This window comes from Pongo abelii, chromosome 19 (assembly GCF_028885655.2).
Source record: "Pongo abelii isolate AG06213 chromosome 19, NHGRI_mPonAbe1-v2.0_pri, whole genome shotgun sequence".
NCBI classification, from domain to species: domain Eukaryota; kingdom Metazoa; phylum Chordata; class Mammalia; order Primates; family Hominidae; genus Pongo; species Pongo abelii.
The window spans coordinates 26440886-26459544 of NC_072004.2; the positions used below are offsets into that span (position 1 = coordinate 26440886).

At 33.3% G+C, this 18659-nt stretch overlaps 1 long non-coding RNA gene across 1 annotated transcript; it reads left to right on the forward strand.

Moving 5' to 3' along the window:
- The first annotated feature begins 1911 nt into the window (after positions 1–1911).
- Positions 1912–16708, forward strand: LOC129051285 (uncharacterized). Its single transcript, XR_008515388.2, has 3 exons — positions 1912–2076; positions 3036–3112; positions 15006–16708. It is a non-coding gene; the product is annotated as an uncharacterized LOC129051285 (long non-coding RNA).
- The last annotated feature ends 1951 nt before the right edge of the window (positions 16709–18659 follow it).

Here is an 18659-nt window from a genome sequence, read left to right on the forward strand (position 1 = left end):
CTTTCAAATCAGAGACTAATCATGAAGAACCACATGACTTATTTTTAAATTAAAAACCAGATTGAAATATATTTTTCTGGTTGTGAAGAGAGTTTTATTCTAAAAAGAAAAAATGTCTATGAAGCAAAAAAATAAAGAAAACATATGCTCTCTTATGTTTGCTCAAGCAGAATTTACCTCTGCAACTCATATAATTGGTGCTATAATTATGTACAGATATTTTGATACTTCAAAGAATCTATAAAATTCCCTAAATGAAAATTATTGTAGATTAAACATGATCTTAATGATCAAGACAGCTTTTTGTGTTTATAAGCAAGTTAGATTATATTGCTTATGAAAGTTAATTTCTTATATTTTTATTCCATGGGTCATGCAAAAAATCATGCTAGACAATGAAAAGATATCGTGTTTTCTTCTTTTTGCCTTATCATTTTTTTTCTGTGCTTAATTCTGCCTTTGCTATATAATTTGGAAATATAAAGAATTACAAGAATTGCTCAGATGTCTTTTTCAAACCTCCAGGTTGCCAATATATTCACCTCATCACTCTTACCTGATTACCACACATTCCTCTGTGATCCTACTGAGCAGTATGTTTATTGTAAAATCTAACAGACCACCCAACTATGGTTTGCAACATCAAACTATATGCTTCTTGTACACAATATATTAGAAAATTGGGTTTTTGTATATCAGTGTAGAAATATATTTCATACATATTTGAGGCATACTGTTATATTTTTAAATAAATAATATTTCATTTGATTGAACCAACATGATTTTTACTATGATGTAATTACTGACTGACCATCAAGTCTACAGACAGCCTCTACCAGAATCAAGATACCCATAGGTAATCTATTTGGAATATTTTTTGAAATCAGGGGTGCTCAATTTGATCCACTCAGATTACCTTAACTAGTATACATCTATCGGTCATTGGCATACTTTTTAAAATGAGATATAAAATTACACAAAGATCTATAAGTTCTCTACAACATCTTTTCCTAGCAGCATTTTACAGCAGACAGAGGAGGTTGCCAGTAGGTAGACAAAACGAAAAACAGAAACACTTCTTTTTAAGCATAGTTTTTTTTACATGTCATAACATGAATCTACTATCATTTTTTTTACTTTCGTATTCTGAAAAATGTTAAAATTGGTTATTACCACTGTTTCTCTGTTCTTTCCTAATCATGTCCTTTTTCTCTATCATCAGCATTTTAAAAACTATTCTTGATCTCTAACACCTTTCTAGAAAATTCTGCTGACAAATTAAGTGGCAGCTAGAAGAAGAGGAGGTATAAAGAATTGTTGATAATGAAAACAATGAAGTATATAGTTGGCATGGGCAAGTTGCATGTTGACAATTTATCATTGCATAAATGTTTGAAATTTTTTTATGAAGTAATTGTCATCAAGATTGAAGCTATTGAATATATTTCCTGTATAACATTTTATATAAAATAGATTTATATTGCTTTGAGCTGAACAGATATTTGCAATGAAATTGTGCTTGGTTAGAGATGTTATGCCCATATCATTTTAATTTTTTCTACTAACTGTCATTGGCAAAAATGTATCTAATACCTTATCTCTCTCCTCTTCTCTTTCCCCAAATCACATACAACTGAAAGTTACTAGATGTTAACAGTTCTGGTAAAGTAGTCTTCTAAAATTCTTTTTCATTTATGTCTAGAGAAAAAAATGTACAAAAATTCAGGACAGATTTTTCTTCAAGGTATCAAGAGTAGACGATACATATATTTTTTTCCAATAAATTTCTAAAGCTATATTTTAGAATTCAAAAAAGAAATATTTGCATTAAAACCATTATTCCCTTAAATTTTTAGAGGATTCTGTTTGACTTTGGCATGAATAAAGTCCATTCTCTTATTTGCAGTGCTATTAGATATGAGGAGTTTTAGCAGAGATTCTGGAACAACTGCTGCCTATCACGGTGTGAAATCAATGACATGGAGTCCTGTAGAAACTATTTACTTTGCTATATCTACTCAATATATGTATATACAAACAAGATCTTTGGCACTGGCTGGAAATCCACAGCAAGAGGTACACCAGGAAGCATCAAAAACTATTAAGTATATACAAAAATAGTTGAATGCGTACCTCAGTTACCAATGTTAACAGAGTTTGTGTCCCACAACCATTAGATTTTGCTACCCAATATTATCAGACCAAATTAAAGTAATATGAACACTCCACTCAAGGACAGTATCATTGCAAATATCTGCTCATTTCAAAGCAATATAAATATGTTTTATACAAAATGGCACATAGTAAATGTATTTGATAGATTAAATCTTGATGCCAATTACTTCATAAAGGAGCAGATGTTGTCAAATATTTATGTAATGGTGTATCATCAACATGCAGCTTATGTCCCTTTAACATAGTAAATGCTTTCTTCTGAGAGAAAAGGGCCCTTGATTCTTCTATTTACTCATTCTTGCTGGAAAATTTTGCAAATATAGGAAGAAAAATGAATCTAATTTTCTTTTCTTTTGATGGCATTTTGATTTTGTTGCCCAGCTTGGAGTGCAATGGTACAATATTGGCTCACTGCAACCTCTGCCTCCTGGGTTCAAGCAATTCTCCTTCCTCAGCCTCCCAAGTAGCTGGGATTATAGGTATGTGCTAGCACTCCTAATTTTGTGTTTTTAGTGCAGACGGGGTTTCTCCATGTTGGTCAGTCTAGTCTCAATCTCCTGAACTCAGGTGATCACTGCCTCGGCCTCCCAAAGTGCTGGGATTACAGGTGTGAGCCACTGTGCCTGGCCAAACCTAACAAATTTTTAGAACCTCTTTCATGCAAGCCAGACATTGTCCTAAGCATTTTAGAGACACTATCTCATGTATGTGTTTGAAAAAGTTATCTCTATGAAAGCTAATGTTTCTAAACTGTGAAAGATACCTTATTTGCTTCTTTAGATTCATGTGCCATTTTTTCCCATTACCTTTTTTAATGTACATTGTGTCTTCTGGGTCCTCTGACTCCTAATTGGCCTCAGCTCATGGTGAACCTGTAACAGGAGCTGCGAAGGATGAAGAGTTAGACCAATATACTAATCCATCTTACCTCTTCCCTGTAAGTAGCTACATCTTTAACCACTGATTCAAACAAAACACAGACTGTACAGGATGTTTTACTTCTGATTATGAGTAATGCACCTTCTCCTTCAGATGTGCTTGTGGTAAGGAAATGGCTGCTAGGAAGTGACAGGTTACTTCACTATCCTTTGTGGTATGTCTACCCCAACCCTAATCCATCCATTTGTAAATTAATCCTTCAGGAATTATACTAGTCTCCATGTTCTATGTGTACTGCTTATGAACTGACATCCGTGTAAACTATTGAGAATTCGAGCAGCTTAACTCAAACATTGTTTGGACATCTTATGGAAATAGAGGGTGTGTCTCCACATTTCTATGAATATTAAGAATGATGACTTTTACTCTGTTGATTTTTAGCTTCTGTAAATGTAATTTTTATTTTTGTATACTTATTTTTATCATATGACTATTAATTGCTCCCAGGTAATGTGGACTAAAAGGGCTTTCTTAGTTTACGCACACTCATGGAAACACATACACAGATATGTATGCACACACGTGAGACATTTGCAATTGTAAAACCTACTACGGAATGAAAAGGAAAGGGCATAGGCAAAATGCCATGGCTTACCTACAACTACAATTTGGATATTAGATATTTATCTTTTGTTCTTTCTTCATAGAATTGCTTTGACTGCTCAGGGTTTTGGAGGCTCCAAATGAATTTTAGAATCGTCTTTTTTTTTTCTAATTCTGTGAAAAATGATATTCATAGTTTCATAGGGATAGCATTGAATCTGTAGATTGCTTTGGACAATATGGCCATTTTAACAATACTGACTGATTCTTCCAATTCATAAGCATGGAATAATTTTGCATTTGTGTCATATATGGGTTCTTTTACCAGTGTTTTACAGTTTTTAGAGATCTTTTGCCTCCTTGGTTAGATGTATTTCTAGGTATTTTAATTTTTGTAACTATTTTAAATGAGATTATGTTCTTGTTCTCAATCTTAGCTTGAACGTTATTGGGGTACACAAATGTGACAGATTTTTGTACATTGGTTTTGTATCCTGAAGCTTTCCTGAAATAATTTATCAGTTCAGGAGCCTTTTGTAGGAGTCTTTAGGTGTAGAATAATATCAGGTGAAGAGAGAGAGTTTGACTTCTTTTTCTATTTGGATGCCTTTTTTTTTTTTTTTTTTTCTCTTGCTGATTCCTCTGGCTAGCACTTTCAGAACTATGTTGAATAGGAGTGGTGAGAGTGGCCATCCATAATTTGTTACAGCTCTTAAGGGAATGCTTCCAGTTTTTGCCTGTTCGGTATGATGTCAGCCATGGGTTTGACATAGATGGCTATTATTAAGGAGCATGTTCCTTTAATATCTAGTGTCTTGAGAGTTTTTATCATAAACAGATGTTGGATTTTATTAAAATATTTTTCTGCATCTCTTGAGATGGTCATTTTTTTTTGTTTTAAATTCTGTTTATGTGGTAAATCACATTTATTAAATCCCACATGTTGAACCAACCTTGAATCCCAGGAATGAAGCCTACTTAATCTTGGTGAATTAACTGATGTGCTATTGAATTTGGTTTCCTAGTAATTTGTTGAAGATTTTTGCATCTCTATTAATCAGAGATATTGGCCTGTAGTTTTCTTTGTTGTTGTGTCTTTGTCAGGCATTGATATTAGGGTGATGCTGGCTTTGTAAAATGACTTGTGGGGGAGATCCTTTCTTCTTAATTTTTTGAAATAGTTTCAGTAGAATTTGTAACAACTCTTCTACATACATCTGGTAGAATTTGGCTGTGAATCCAGTTGGTCTAGAGTTGTTTTGATTAGCAGGTTTTTTTTTTTTTTAAATCACTGATTCAATTTCAGAACTCAATATTGATCTGTTCAGTGTTTCAATATCTTTCCCATTCAATTTTTAAAGATTGCATGTTCTCAGGAATTTATTTCTTCTAGATTTTCTAGTTTTTGTGCATAGAGGTGCTTATAATAGTCTGAGGATCTTTTGTATTTCTGTGTGATTGGTTGTAATGTCACCTCTCATTTCTCTTTGTGCATAATTAGACCTTCCCTCTGTTCTGTTAATCTAGCTAGTGGTCTAACAATCTTGTTTATATTTTCAAAAAATAAACTTTTGGTTTTGTTAATTCTTTGTATGGGTTTTGGGGTCTCAATTTCATTCAGCTCCACAATGATTTTACTTACTACTTCTCTTCTGCCCGCTTTGGAGTTAGCTTGTTATTGTTTTTCTAGTTCCTCTAGATGTGATGTTAGATCATTAGTTTGCAATCTTCCTAAATTTTTGAGGTAGGTGTGTAGCTATAAACTTTCCTCTTCACACTGCTTTCACCATATCCCAGAAATTTTAATATGTTTTGTCTCTCTTCACTTATTTCAAAGAATATTTTTCACTTCTGCCTATATTTTGTTGTTTGCCTCAAAGTTATTCAGGAGCAAGTTGTTTAATTTCCTTGCAATTTTGTGATTTTAAGACATCTTCTTGGCATTGATTTATATTTTTTCCTCTGTGTACCGAGAATGTGGTTGGTATGACTTCTATATATTTTTTAAATTTATTGAGACCTGCTTTATGGCTGAGCATGTGGTCCATCTTGAAATATGTTCTATATACAGATGAGAAAAATGTGTATTTTGTCGTTGATGAATGGGAAATTCTGTAGGTGTCTATTACGTCCAGCTGACCAAATGTGAAGCTTAAGTCCAGAATTTCTTTGTTAGTTTTCTGCCTTGATGATTTGTCTAATACTGCTGGTGAGTTGTTGAAGTTCCCCACAATTATTGTGTGGGCTGTCTAGGGCTCCTTGTAGATCTAGAAGTATGTGTTTTATGAATATGGGTGCTCCAATGTTGGGTGCAAATATAATTAAGATAGCTTAGTCTTCTTGTTGAATTGAACCCTTTATCATTATGTAATGCCTTTCTTTGCTCTTTTTTACTGTTATTGGTTTGAAGTCTTTTTTCTGATGTAGGAATAGTGACTCCTGCACTTTTATATTTTCTGTGTGTGGTAGATCTTTCTCAAACCCTTTACTTGGAGCTTATGGATGCCATTACATGTGAGATGGGTCTCTTGAAGACATCAGATAGACGGGTCTTGGGTTTTCTTTTTTTTTTTAACATTGATCATATTTTAGAAAGGTATTGAGAAAAGTTGTCTTCCTGAGAATTGTCATACTTTAGTAAGTAACAGCTTGAGATTCACATCACAGAATTTGCCTTTGAGGTTGAGCAATAATAGCCTTTTTTTGACTAGGCTTGTAGCTTCTCTAAAATTTCAGAATCTGGCCGGGCATGATGACTCACGCCTGTAATCCCAGCATTTTGGGAGGCCACGGCAGGTGGATCACGAAGTCAGGAGATCGAGACCATCCTGGCTAACACGGTGAAACCTCGTCTACTAAAAACACACAAAAAAATTAGCCGGGCATGGTGGCAGGTGCCTGCAGTCCCAGCTACTCAGGAGGCAGGGGCAGGAGAACGGCGTGAACCTGGGAGGCGGAGCTTGCAGTGAGCCGAGACGGCGCCACTGCACTCCAGCGTGGGCGACAGAGCAACTCTCCACCTCAGAAAAAAAAAAAAAGGAATTATCACTCAAAAATTTTATATGCAAATTTTTTTTATGTTTAACTTATATAAAGATGCATAGCATATAATGCACAAGTAATAAAATATTAGTTCCCTTTTCAGGGGGAGTTTTTGTTAATTTTTGCCTGACTCTTAAATCCATAGATAACTGACTGCAATTAGCAAATGAATAGAGTTTCAATATGAATATTGGTTATTATTTTTATATACGTTAATGGTAAGATAAAAGTAAAATTAAGACCTTTACTTGTTCACCAATGATACAATCACTCTTCTGAGAATCATAATTTTTTAATACAAGGATAATATGTCTGTGTATGTTGGGGCGGTTCACAATTTAATGGTTACAGACGTAATTTAAAAAATAATTTGCATTATTAACATACTTTTGTTCATTGTTTATTTTTACTTTTATTAATTACTTTTATTCTACACAATCAACAAAATATTAAATCGAACCCTGATATGTGGTGTTAATTTTCATGCTGTAAATTCTCTGTTCATGACTGAGTTACAAGCTACAACCTGAGGACACTAATAGGAAGTTGGAGAGCTGCACATTAGCTTGCCATTATATAGTGTTGCCATGATACAAACATCTATGTAAATATTTTCGGTAGCATAAATCACAGCAAAATATAGCAAAATACTTGGGAAGTGATGAATTTAAGTAATTTATTTTCCTTATTTTTAATATAATTTAATTATAAATTAAAATGTTTATTTTAAATAATTTGTGTGTCTAAAAATGACCTCAAAATATTTCCAAAAATTTAATAATCAGATCTCATAAGTTGATATGAGATAGCTCTCAAACACAATTGTGTATAACTAAAATGTCGAGAATTAATAGCTAGTTTTAGAGTCAGGAAATAAAATGATGTGGTCAGAATTTTATTTCTCTCATCTAGGGAATAGCTAAGATTTAATCTTACGTCTAGATTGGGTCACATGTTCATATCTGGACAAATTAATTACAACCATCCAGTTAGAATGCACTAGTCAGAACTGGGTCATGGACAACTTCTAGAATTTGCAGATTTATCAGGTTCACCTAAACCTCATTGATTCAAACTTAGAAACATTATTCCACCAAAGAAAATTGACAAAAAGAACTGCTAAATATTTATTGCATACTCTTTCCAAAAATGTACACCTACAGTATAAAATACTAACTAGTAGTGAGAATATATTTATTGAAAATTTACTATATTTCAAACACTGTGCTAAAAATTTTACATATTATCTCATTTGATAAAATAAGACAACTTTATCAATATTATTATTTATCTTCATTTTAAATATGAGTAAGTCTCTAGTTATATATTTCTATTTAAGATCATATATGGAAAGTATTAGGATGGTGCAAAAGCAATTGTGGTTTTGCCATTAAAAGCAATGGCAGATTACTTTTACTTTGTAATGGTAGATTATAATATATGTTAAAATCTGTATTCCAATCTTGACTCCAAAACTTACATTTTACATATAGAATGCAACACACTTAGTGAACCCCACATTCTCATCAAAAGTCCATTCACTTTTGTTCGTGGCACTTTTGATCATAGTTTCATAGAATATTTTAGCTGCAGAACAAAGCTACCCATTGCCTAGAACATGAAAATAAGTGAGAGGTACTATCAATCTATGATAAAAACTGTAGAACAGGTTTCTAATATATGAAGAATGTCTTCTTTAGGAGATCAATAAATAGTAAGTTGATTAGACAAAAACATGTGATTGACTAAGTTTCAATAATGAAAAAAAGAGAAGACGAGAGTGGCAAGTAATAAGCTGAAGCTGGGGACACACGAAAAATTAGTAGGAAAAAACTTACCAAAAGAAAAAGTTGCAAATGCCTTTATTTTTGTTTATTTTAGGTCTATCTGGCTTGATGAAGCTTTTCTTCCTAAATTCATATATTCCAGGTAGATAGTGAACTTCATTAGATTTGCTTCCAATAGTTTGTAGTCATTGTTTAATTGGGGATTTTTCTGCTACTCCAAATATATGGAATCCCAGTCATCTTAGTGTCTTTTTTGAAAATGAATTTGCCAATATTTTATAGGTAATACAAGTCCAAAATAGTAAAATTATCCAATAAAGGCAAGTCAACTAATCAATTAATCCGAAAATAAAATTGTCACCTGAAATTCTACTATGTAGGGGTCACTGCTGTTAAACATTCAGGCCCTCCACTGTTGTGGGGCCAATTTAGTTCTATACACTTTCTGATACTCTCAACTGTGTCACTATAACATGTATCCCTTGTCCCGAACACCAAGTCTTTTTCTTATTCTTCTACTCTCTCAAATTCTGAAAATTAGACCCAACATTGTGTGAAGGAAGAAGTTGGGGCTGGGAATTAGGATCTTATCAATGAAAATGAAGTAATCTAAAGGTCACTGGATATCTTTAGGTATTTATTAACATAGATGAAATATGGCTAGCAACATAGAAGCAGAAGATATCGTGAACAGAAAATAAGAAGATAAAATTATCTAAAATACGAAGTATAAAAAAAAATCAAGGACATCGGAAGTCAGCCTGGGGGAGCAAAGTTTACTCTATCTTTTAAATAATAATTTTCTTTCTTTTAATAATACATTCTTTAGAAATTATAAGACTAGGTATTAAAATTTGTGATACCAGTGTGCTGAAATTATGTCTACTCATTGGATAGTCTCACTTTTATCTTTTCAATTTATCTTTTAGAAAAATTACTTCTCCCTTTTTAAATGTATATTCATCCCAATATAAAATATATAAATAAAATGATATAGTAGGCTGAATGCTTTAAGAAAAAACTTAAATTCTAACATTCTGTAGTTCTTCCACATCTCATTTGTAAAACAAGTAACTGATTTTTACATTAATGCCCCATAAATAGGTTAAATTTATTTTTACATTTGCCCTCCAGAGAAAAGGGTTGTAGCATTTTATTTTCAACATATAAAATCAATCTAGATATTGAAATAACCTTGTCATTGGCAGATATTCTAACGGATGATCTAACCACTAATTTTTGCCTATGATTTATAGCAATTTTTTATTTGAATCTGTAGGATGTAAATACTTTTTACGCTGAACATGTCACCAAATAGTACAATACTTTAAGCTAAAAGTAGCTAGGAAACACATAGGGACTCTTAAGGTGTTTGAAAGAAAGATTTTATGAGGCTTATCGTCTGCGGAAAGAAAAAAAATCATTTCTTCATTTCCGGTAATGTCAGAATAGATAGGCCGTTGTTGCACACATAACTGAGTCTGACTGTAAGAATGAATTATCCCAAGTGAAATCCTCTAAATGCTTACTTAACGCCATAGGATGAAAATTTGCAAGCAAGAAAAGTTGAAAAGCAAGCCTTGGGGGAAGGAAGAGAGTATCAACATCACAATGAAATCTGCATTTGCCATTTTAAGTAGGATCCTGTAGCAGGACTTAGAGAAGCCTGCTTTGTTTAAAAATGATCTTTTGCCCTTGTGTGTATATGTTTCAGCATTGAAATAATCAGTCCTTTTTCAAATATAATTTGATCGCATGAAGTGTACCCCACTAGCACAACTTTTGAAGCTAAGCTTTTCCTTTGCCTTGTGCACTTAGAATTTTTTTCACTTGTATTAGATAGCCCAGACCAATTGACCTAAATTTCCCTGCCTGATATTGTAAAGAATTTACTTCTATTTATGCCTTTTAACACATAAAATGTTCTAAACTGTCACCTCTAGTTATGGTAGCATGTAGACAATGAAGCCTAACAGGACATCTGACTAAACTAGATGTGACATGTTAGTATCACAATACATCAAATTTGATGTAATGCCCTTTTTTCACTTTATATTATAAAATATTTGATTTTGCTTTTTCATGTTTTTTGCTTTTCTTTTTAGATACAGTAATATATAAAAACATCAAGTTTTAAAATTTAGTGAACCCAAGACCTGATGCTTTGAAGTAATTAACAAATAAGACAACATGTCTTTGCCTTTGCATATGCATTTAAACATATTTATTAATACAATCCATGTTGGAGGGCTTGATTTACACAGCATCTTTTAGATATTCAGAGGTTACTTTGGAGTAGCCCATACTTTTGACCTTTAGCAATGTTCTTGCAAACCAGTCATTCAATTCTACTGGAATGAAATTAAAACAATCCAAGTATGGCTGTGTATTCATATGCTTCTCCTTGTGTCCCTCTCCCCTCCCACCTCTCCAAGGCTCTGGAAAGAAATGTTTGTTTTTGTTCTCCACACTCCTTATATAGGTCTAATCTATTACTCTTTATTCACCAATGTCTGTATATTATAGTGACTAATTTCTTAATTCCTCTACCGAGACTCTTCTGCAAAATTCTTGAGAAAATGAATTCATTAAGTCTTCTTACATTCTGGTTGCAGTTTATGGTTGGCCCTTAGATTTTGGGATTCAAGTCTACCATTCACAGCCTAGAGAGACAAACATGATAGCAGTTGTTTTCTTTTGGATAAAGGAGTTAAAGATTTCTTCCATATAAACAGTTGGGGAAAAAGCAGACATTTTTATTAGGCCATATTTAAGAGTTTATTGACTCTGTTTAAAAAAATCATTAAAAACTTCAAAAAAAAAAGCAAAGACAGTGTGGAAGTAACTTTCAATGCTCAACGTTGAACATTGAAATTTGAACATTAAAGTTTGAACATTGGCTTACAAACACAGCAACAGAACAATTATTATATGTATGTAACTTTGTATGAATTTACATGCCAACTTGCAGATTTCTCTTTGTAGAAAACATGAAAGATTAACATATTATTTTATAGGCCATTAACAAGTGCTGTATTTTATCTAGCAGTCTTATTTTAACATTTCTCCCTACATTGTCTTTCTTTATATGCCAGTTCCACAAAATGTATTTTAAACCAGTTTTACCTTCTTTTTGTTCCCTCATTAATGAGTTGTATATAATTTTATAATATGTTTATCCTAGGTTTGTGTGAGAATCATCTTTTTAATATTGAACTTCTAACTTTTGGTTATGTCCCAGATAACAGAGGAAAAGAAATGATTGTACTTGAAGCATTTTTTTATTCCAATTAATCTCCGTAATAAATTTATTAAATTTAGCTCAAGTTAATATTTGTGGAATGACTACTTATACAGGTAATGTGATAGCACCTGAAAGGGGAAAGGTTTCCTTGTCCCCTTTGCAGGGCATGTGACAGGGGAGGTGGCTTGCTGCTTCCGTGCCCTGCTGCTCAAACCTCTCGGGGAGGATACAGATGGGCAGGCTGTGGGGCTCTGACCCCACGGCAGTGTCCAGGGGTGAATGTTTACAGCTCCTGAAGCCCCAGTGGGCGAGTGTTACAGGGTGCTCTTTTAGTTTTGCCGTCTATAGGCTTGTGTTAACCACCTCAATTACACCCCCTACCTTCTTACAAGGACAGAGGGCTTTTCTGTACCCCAGGTTCTTGCCTTGATATACTGGAAGAATTGGCTCACACCTGGGCTTGGAGAATGAGTGCAAGGTTTTATTTAGTGGCAGTCTGTCTCAGCAGATGAGGGAGCCAGAAGGGAGATGGTTTTTCCCTGATGTGGGGCCATAGAGCTTCTCCAACTGCTCTGGCCAAATTCTGCATCATTCTGCTGGCCGATGGCCTGCTGGCCTGCCGGTATCTTCTACCTGCGTGCTCCTCTTGACATCCTCTCGATGTCTAGCCGCTTGTGTGTCTGCCTGCTAGGGTCTCAGAGATTTTTATAGACACAGGATGGGGGCATAGCGGCCGAGAGTGGTCTTAGGAAATGCAACATTTGGGCAGAAGGCAGGTGAAGCCCTAGGCAGGGACTATGCCCTCCTTTACCCAGCACTTCCCTTCCCCACTTCCGTATCATTTAAAGGGACCATGCCCTTCCCTTCCCAGCACGCCCATATCACAGCTACTCATGAAAAGTGTCTACCATCTGGTCGCTTCACTCCAAGAGATCCATATAAGAAATGTAAAAGAAGATATACAAGATAATAAATGATAAACATTTATAGATATAATAAAATGGATGAGAAAGGTGAAAGGCTGTAGAAACTGATTAAATAAAATAACTTTTATCTACAAATTCAGAGAATACACCATTCCTACTAAAAATTAAGTACATATTCAACTTATGTTAAAAATGACACTGTAACCACTCTTCTACTCTCGATGAGATCAACTTTTCTGTCAAATTTTAAGGATGCTACTATACAGCATTTCTCACTAACCATATTTTTTCAACTTTTTTCTATTCTAACAACCCTTTAATTTTCTCAATATTCTTGGTCGATGCCTCTTACTTAATGCACCAAGCATTCAACAGTCAGCTACTTGGAATGTGACTGATATGGTGGATATGGATGTTTCCGCTGCCATTAAGGACATCAATTGTAACTGAACAGTAACCACAGACAAGCCTTATGAGAAAATAACTAGTTCTCCACAATTTAACACTCTCAGTAAAAACAAGTGATGATTTCATAATGTAACATTCTTTATTTTGGTATAAATATGAAAAAAATCAGATTCATAATACATTTGTCTTGAATTTTTTTTACTCATGAAGAAGAATTCTATCAGGAATGCGCAAAACTTCTACTGCCTCAGCTATTAGGCATCATTTTAGATGCAAAACTGTTTCTTAAATGAGGTTTTATATTGATCTCCCATTATACTCAAGTACTCCCTAACATAAAAAACTCACAAGTACATAGTAAGTTTGAAGGTAACAGATTTATAATTTTGATTTTCAGTAGAAAGTACTTTATCCTAATTTACTTAGAAGACAATAGCATATTTAGAAATGAAAAAGTTTTCACTTTTTAATGCAACTAGTTAAAAATAGTTAACTGACTCTCATAAGGGAAAGGTTATGATATACTTGAAAATGTTGCAGATACACTTTAAAGTTGACAAAGTATTCTCAGCCATTTTAAGTTATAATCTGTCAAAGACAAAATTATGACACTACGGAGGATCCAAGATGATAGGTCTGATCTGTCAGTCATCAAGGTTTATAACAAATAGTATAGATTGAAGCAGATCAAGCATGAAGTCCAAGAAAATCATCTAACGCTCTGTTGTGTTGGCAAATTCCAAAGGTTTGGAGATTATAAAATTAGAAAGTGGCTAGTGAATAGTTTGAGAGACAGTGGGCTCATCAATGGAGACATGACATAAATAACAGAATTACTTTACAAAAGGAAAATGGACATTTTTCAGAGACTATCCCACCTATAATTGCTTTAACCAGTGCACAAATGACTTCCTAAGATGACAGGTATCAATCTTTCATCAACCTTTCTCTGCAGTGATGCATAGAACAGATGGTGTTAAGGTATCCAATGGAAGCGTTAGGGTCAATAACATAGGACATAATAATATAAAATCACTGCAATACTTATTCCACTGTTAGAAAAAAAAGATAACAAAAAATAACATACCAGATTACTGGCATTGAGGTTGAGCATGACTTTGCAGAAGTGACCAGGGCCTAAAATATGCCTCTCATTTATTTCAGTGGGTATTTATGAAGCCACAACTCTGTTCATATATTAGACAAGGTGTTGGACAAAAAAGAATGAGAAAAAGAGAGGTGTGGTCCCTCCCTGCTGTCACAGAGTTTACTCAAGTACCGTGTACTCAAGCAAGTAAGCAACATAGCATATTGCAACAGTGTTTCAATAGGAAAATACAAGTTAACTGCAGCAGCACATTTAGGAGAAAACAATTTTCCAGGAAGGGTTTTTGGAGACATAGTTATTACAGGAGTAATTACTCATCATACTTAATACATACATATATTTATAATAGGTTGTACTTCTGTATACTACAATTCAAATTTGCCAACTTATTTTTTTAATCTATACGCATTTATTTTCTTTAGTCTATACGAGTTTATCTTACCCCATTACTCCCATTATTTAAAAAAAAAATACATAGGTATGCATATACACATCTATATGTATATGGTAACTCAGTCTCTACTGATGTAAAAATAGTTAATACTAATCAATTCAAATGTTCTCTCAAAATCAACCAAAATTAATAGCCCCTGCTCACAAATCATAGATAAATCTAAAGTCTTCACGCTTGTGCTGTACCTTCATGAATTTTTGTTCATGGAAATCAATATTTTATGCCCAAAATAGAATGCTTCTTAGAAAATAATTGAAAGAAGGAAATTCATTGTATAACAGAAGAGTAGCAGTTGATTGAGACAGATTATTGTATGCATGAGTTAAAATGCTTAATTGTGTTTGGATCCTATATCAGAACTAATTTCCTCTCTTTTTAGGTTAGCACTGAGGTGAATCCCTTGATGATAAAGCCATATCATCACCTGTTTTACTCTAAACAAAGAGATTTATAAAAATGGTAAACCTGATTATATTTCATAGTATTAAGAAAGATTCTTGTGTAAGATTGTTATTAATTTTTACAATGCTCCTAATGTCTGCTGAGGTAAAATCAATTAGAACAACCATATCTTAGGAAAATAGAGTCAATGAGCAAAGATTATCACATATTTAAAGGAAGTAAGAGCAGATGAAAGCTGTTCCTGAGGAACGAAGTGAAGAGAGTTTGAGACAGTGGAAGATGGAACAGGAAGAAAAAAATAAGATAAGATGGTGACATCTCTCAAAATCGTTTTGGAAGAGTCATTTACACACTATGGATGAATAGCAATTTATTCCTGGAAAATGCTTGTTGCCCAGGTTGTGCAAATTCTCAGTTATGGATAGATTTAGTTCTTGATCAATCATACTGCTTTCGAGAATTTTAATCTGTTTTGATTTCTTAAAAAGTTCCCATGTATATAAACAAAGTCCATTTACTTGATGGCATTATATTAGCCTCAGGATATTTGGAGGACTTGCATACTTGGAGAAAAGGGCATTCCAGGTGTCAGATGTTTTCAGGACAACCCTCTCACATGGTGAGACAGATTGTATGTTTTTTCCACTGTGGCTTGCTCCTATTTATATTTCCTTCAGCCCAGGAAAGATTATTGTAATATATCAAGTTCATCAGCATTTTTTAAATTCTTACATTAATCTATTTAAATTGAGGTTCTATTTTACCTCAAAGATATCTATTACCTGTATTTATCTATCCAATCGAGAGTTCTTGCCACATAATTTTTTTTTAATTCTGCAATTCTTCTGAAGTTTTTAAAGATCTTTGCTGGCTGGTTAGAATAAACCTCAAGTTTTTCTAATCATAGCACTTTTATTTTCTCATTCTTCCGATTAAAATTCAATCCTCTTCATTTACAAAGGTGATTATATTTGGAACTGTCATCTCCAATGAATGAAAAGCAGTTAGAAACCCTAGAAAAGATATTTGAAATAATTAGTAAACCATTTTATAATTTGTTAATTTTTCCAGATTTCTATAAAAAGCAAATGCAAATAGGAAAGAAACAAGAACTGGGCTTTCATATATTTTCCAGTCTGAGTTGACTTCAAGACTTGAAGATTAGCATAGTGATAAACAAAATAAATTTAAAATAAGGAGGATGATAAATGTAGAAGTTATCAAAGATTACAATTTTTTTAAATCTCAAATTTTTTGTTTAAAGACATTCCATCAAAGGAATTTGTATCAAAAATAAAATGAGTAAAGCTGAAATGTAATTGGAATCAATAAGAAAATATCAGAGCTGGAAGGACATTAATAAATCCTTAGTAAAAACAGCATTGTACAGATAAAAAAAAAAGTCAGGGGTCGAGAAACTTAATTGATTTGTCTAAGGTCACGTTACTATGTCAATTCATTTCCAAGACCAATGTTTCTCCAGATAGAGATTAATGAAAAGAAGAAAGAAAAAGAAGAAAAAGCAGATCTCCACTTTTTTTTTTTTTCCACCTCGAGGTCCTGATTCATTTGGTGTGGAATGGAGCATCCAAATTTCCTGTTGTCTTGTCTAACAGCAGAAAACTATTAAATGGAAGAAAATAAGATGTGAACTGAAGTGGTAGAAAAAAATAAATGAAAAAAAAAAGGAGACTTTGTTTTGGGCAGTTTTTTTTATTATGAATATATCTCCCTCAGCAGCCACATGAGGAGGGATGGCTGGGTCTTTTGCCATTCTTTGGGCAAGTATATTTCAAAATATGTTTAAGAGACTATCACATCCAAATCACCAGACAGGAGATCATAGCTATTCCCAGGATTTTTCAGTGTAACTTAATAAAAATCTCTGTGAATAGTTCCCCAAATTCTGCATTTTCAACAAGCTCCCCACTTATGGAGCTGTCACCTTGAGTGCAGGAAGGACAGGCTGTTTTACTTTATAACTGGGACAGCAAGTACAGATCCTGGTTCATAGGAGGTGTCTAGAAAATACATGATTGGGTAAATAGTTTAATTAATAACTATAATAAGCAGTAAAACTTAATAAATGCTATTTTTTTTTTAAAATTGGACATATCTACTACTAGATATAAATTTCGGTTGGTGGTGGTCTTCATTTATGAAAGTGTTGGTTTTTACAGTTTTCCAGAAAATGTCAATTGCTATTCTGTACTCTATAATCAGAAGGAAGTCAGTTTGAGCACACAAAAATGACATAATATTCTGTGGTATCAAGAATACACAGCTTGATACTTCAGATTTATTTTTATCTTTGAAAGATATTAATCAAATAAGTAATTTTAAAAAATGGAGAGATTTTAATAATTGAAACAAAAATACTAATTATGAGTAAACATGTAATGTAGCTGTACGTTGAAATAAACTTGAAACTGTCTAGTGTCTGTATACGTATACCTTTTGCTTTCCCCAAGAACTATTTCTGCAAAATATCCGGTAGCCTGCAGAGATAACCCACATAGACTAAGTTATTAATATGCAATCTTCCTTCCTGAAACAGTTTACATATGCAGTATACAGCATCTGGACTTGTAATTGAATTTTCAAAGTTTGCTGTGGTTTGGGAGCTGCATATGGGTCAGTAATCATTATCCAAACACCATCATTTATAGTACAAATACAATTAATCATTAATTACGGAAAAAAAGTCTCAGAGAAGGCTAGTACACCTATTTCTTAAACAAATATGTTACCCTCGAGCTGTAACAGTAGCATTTCCATTAGCCATTGCCTTAGATTATTAGATATTTGTTCTGGCATCTTTTAAAACAAGGCCCGTAAGAAGAGTCAATATAAAAATCTTCAGACATAAGGCCTGTCATATATATTCACAGAATTTAATCACTTTCTGGTTAAATCACTGCTCAAGTCAGCTTTGGATCTTTATCTTCTGAAGCTAATATCAATAACACCTTATTTTTAATTTAACTAAATTCAGCCAAATGTAGGAGAAACAAATCATGCTTCTTTTTATTATTAGTTTTAGTAGATGGTTGCCAGGGCAAAATTGGTAATTAGGGACAGTAAAGTATTCTTCACATATTTTTTTCTTGTTATACATTTGTAAGCCCAGGAGGTTGTTAAATGGAGATACTTTATAGATGCAGAAAGGAAGAAAAAAGATCAGTAAATATATGTTCTCACATTCTTGGCTCATTAGCTAACCTGACCAATTTCCTTTCCTCTTTGTCAATCCCATTTTTTTTTCTGTTTTTTCCCTACTCCAAGCAATTTATCTTCATGTTGCACTGACTCACGTTATGACCTATAAAACTCCTTGTCAAAAGACACAGAACAGAAAAAGAGGCTAATTGTGTAAGATAAATGCCAACCTAAAATAAGGATAACATATAATTTCATTGCAGCTTAAGGAAGAGAGAGGAAGGGCTATTTAATAGAGTTTTTGTTAAATATACGGTGAGCTTAAGGAAGAGGAACAGCTATTTGCCATCTTCACTGAAGTCAGATGTAGCTTAGACTTAATATGAGAAACATGAAGAAGAGATTTTTGTCTGTAGATTTCTAATGGGAAGTGTAGTCAGAGGACCATGCAACCACATAGTTTTATTTCTTG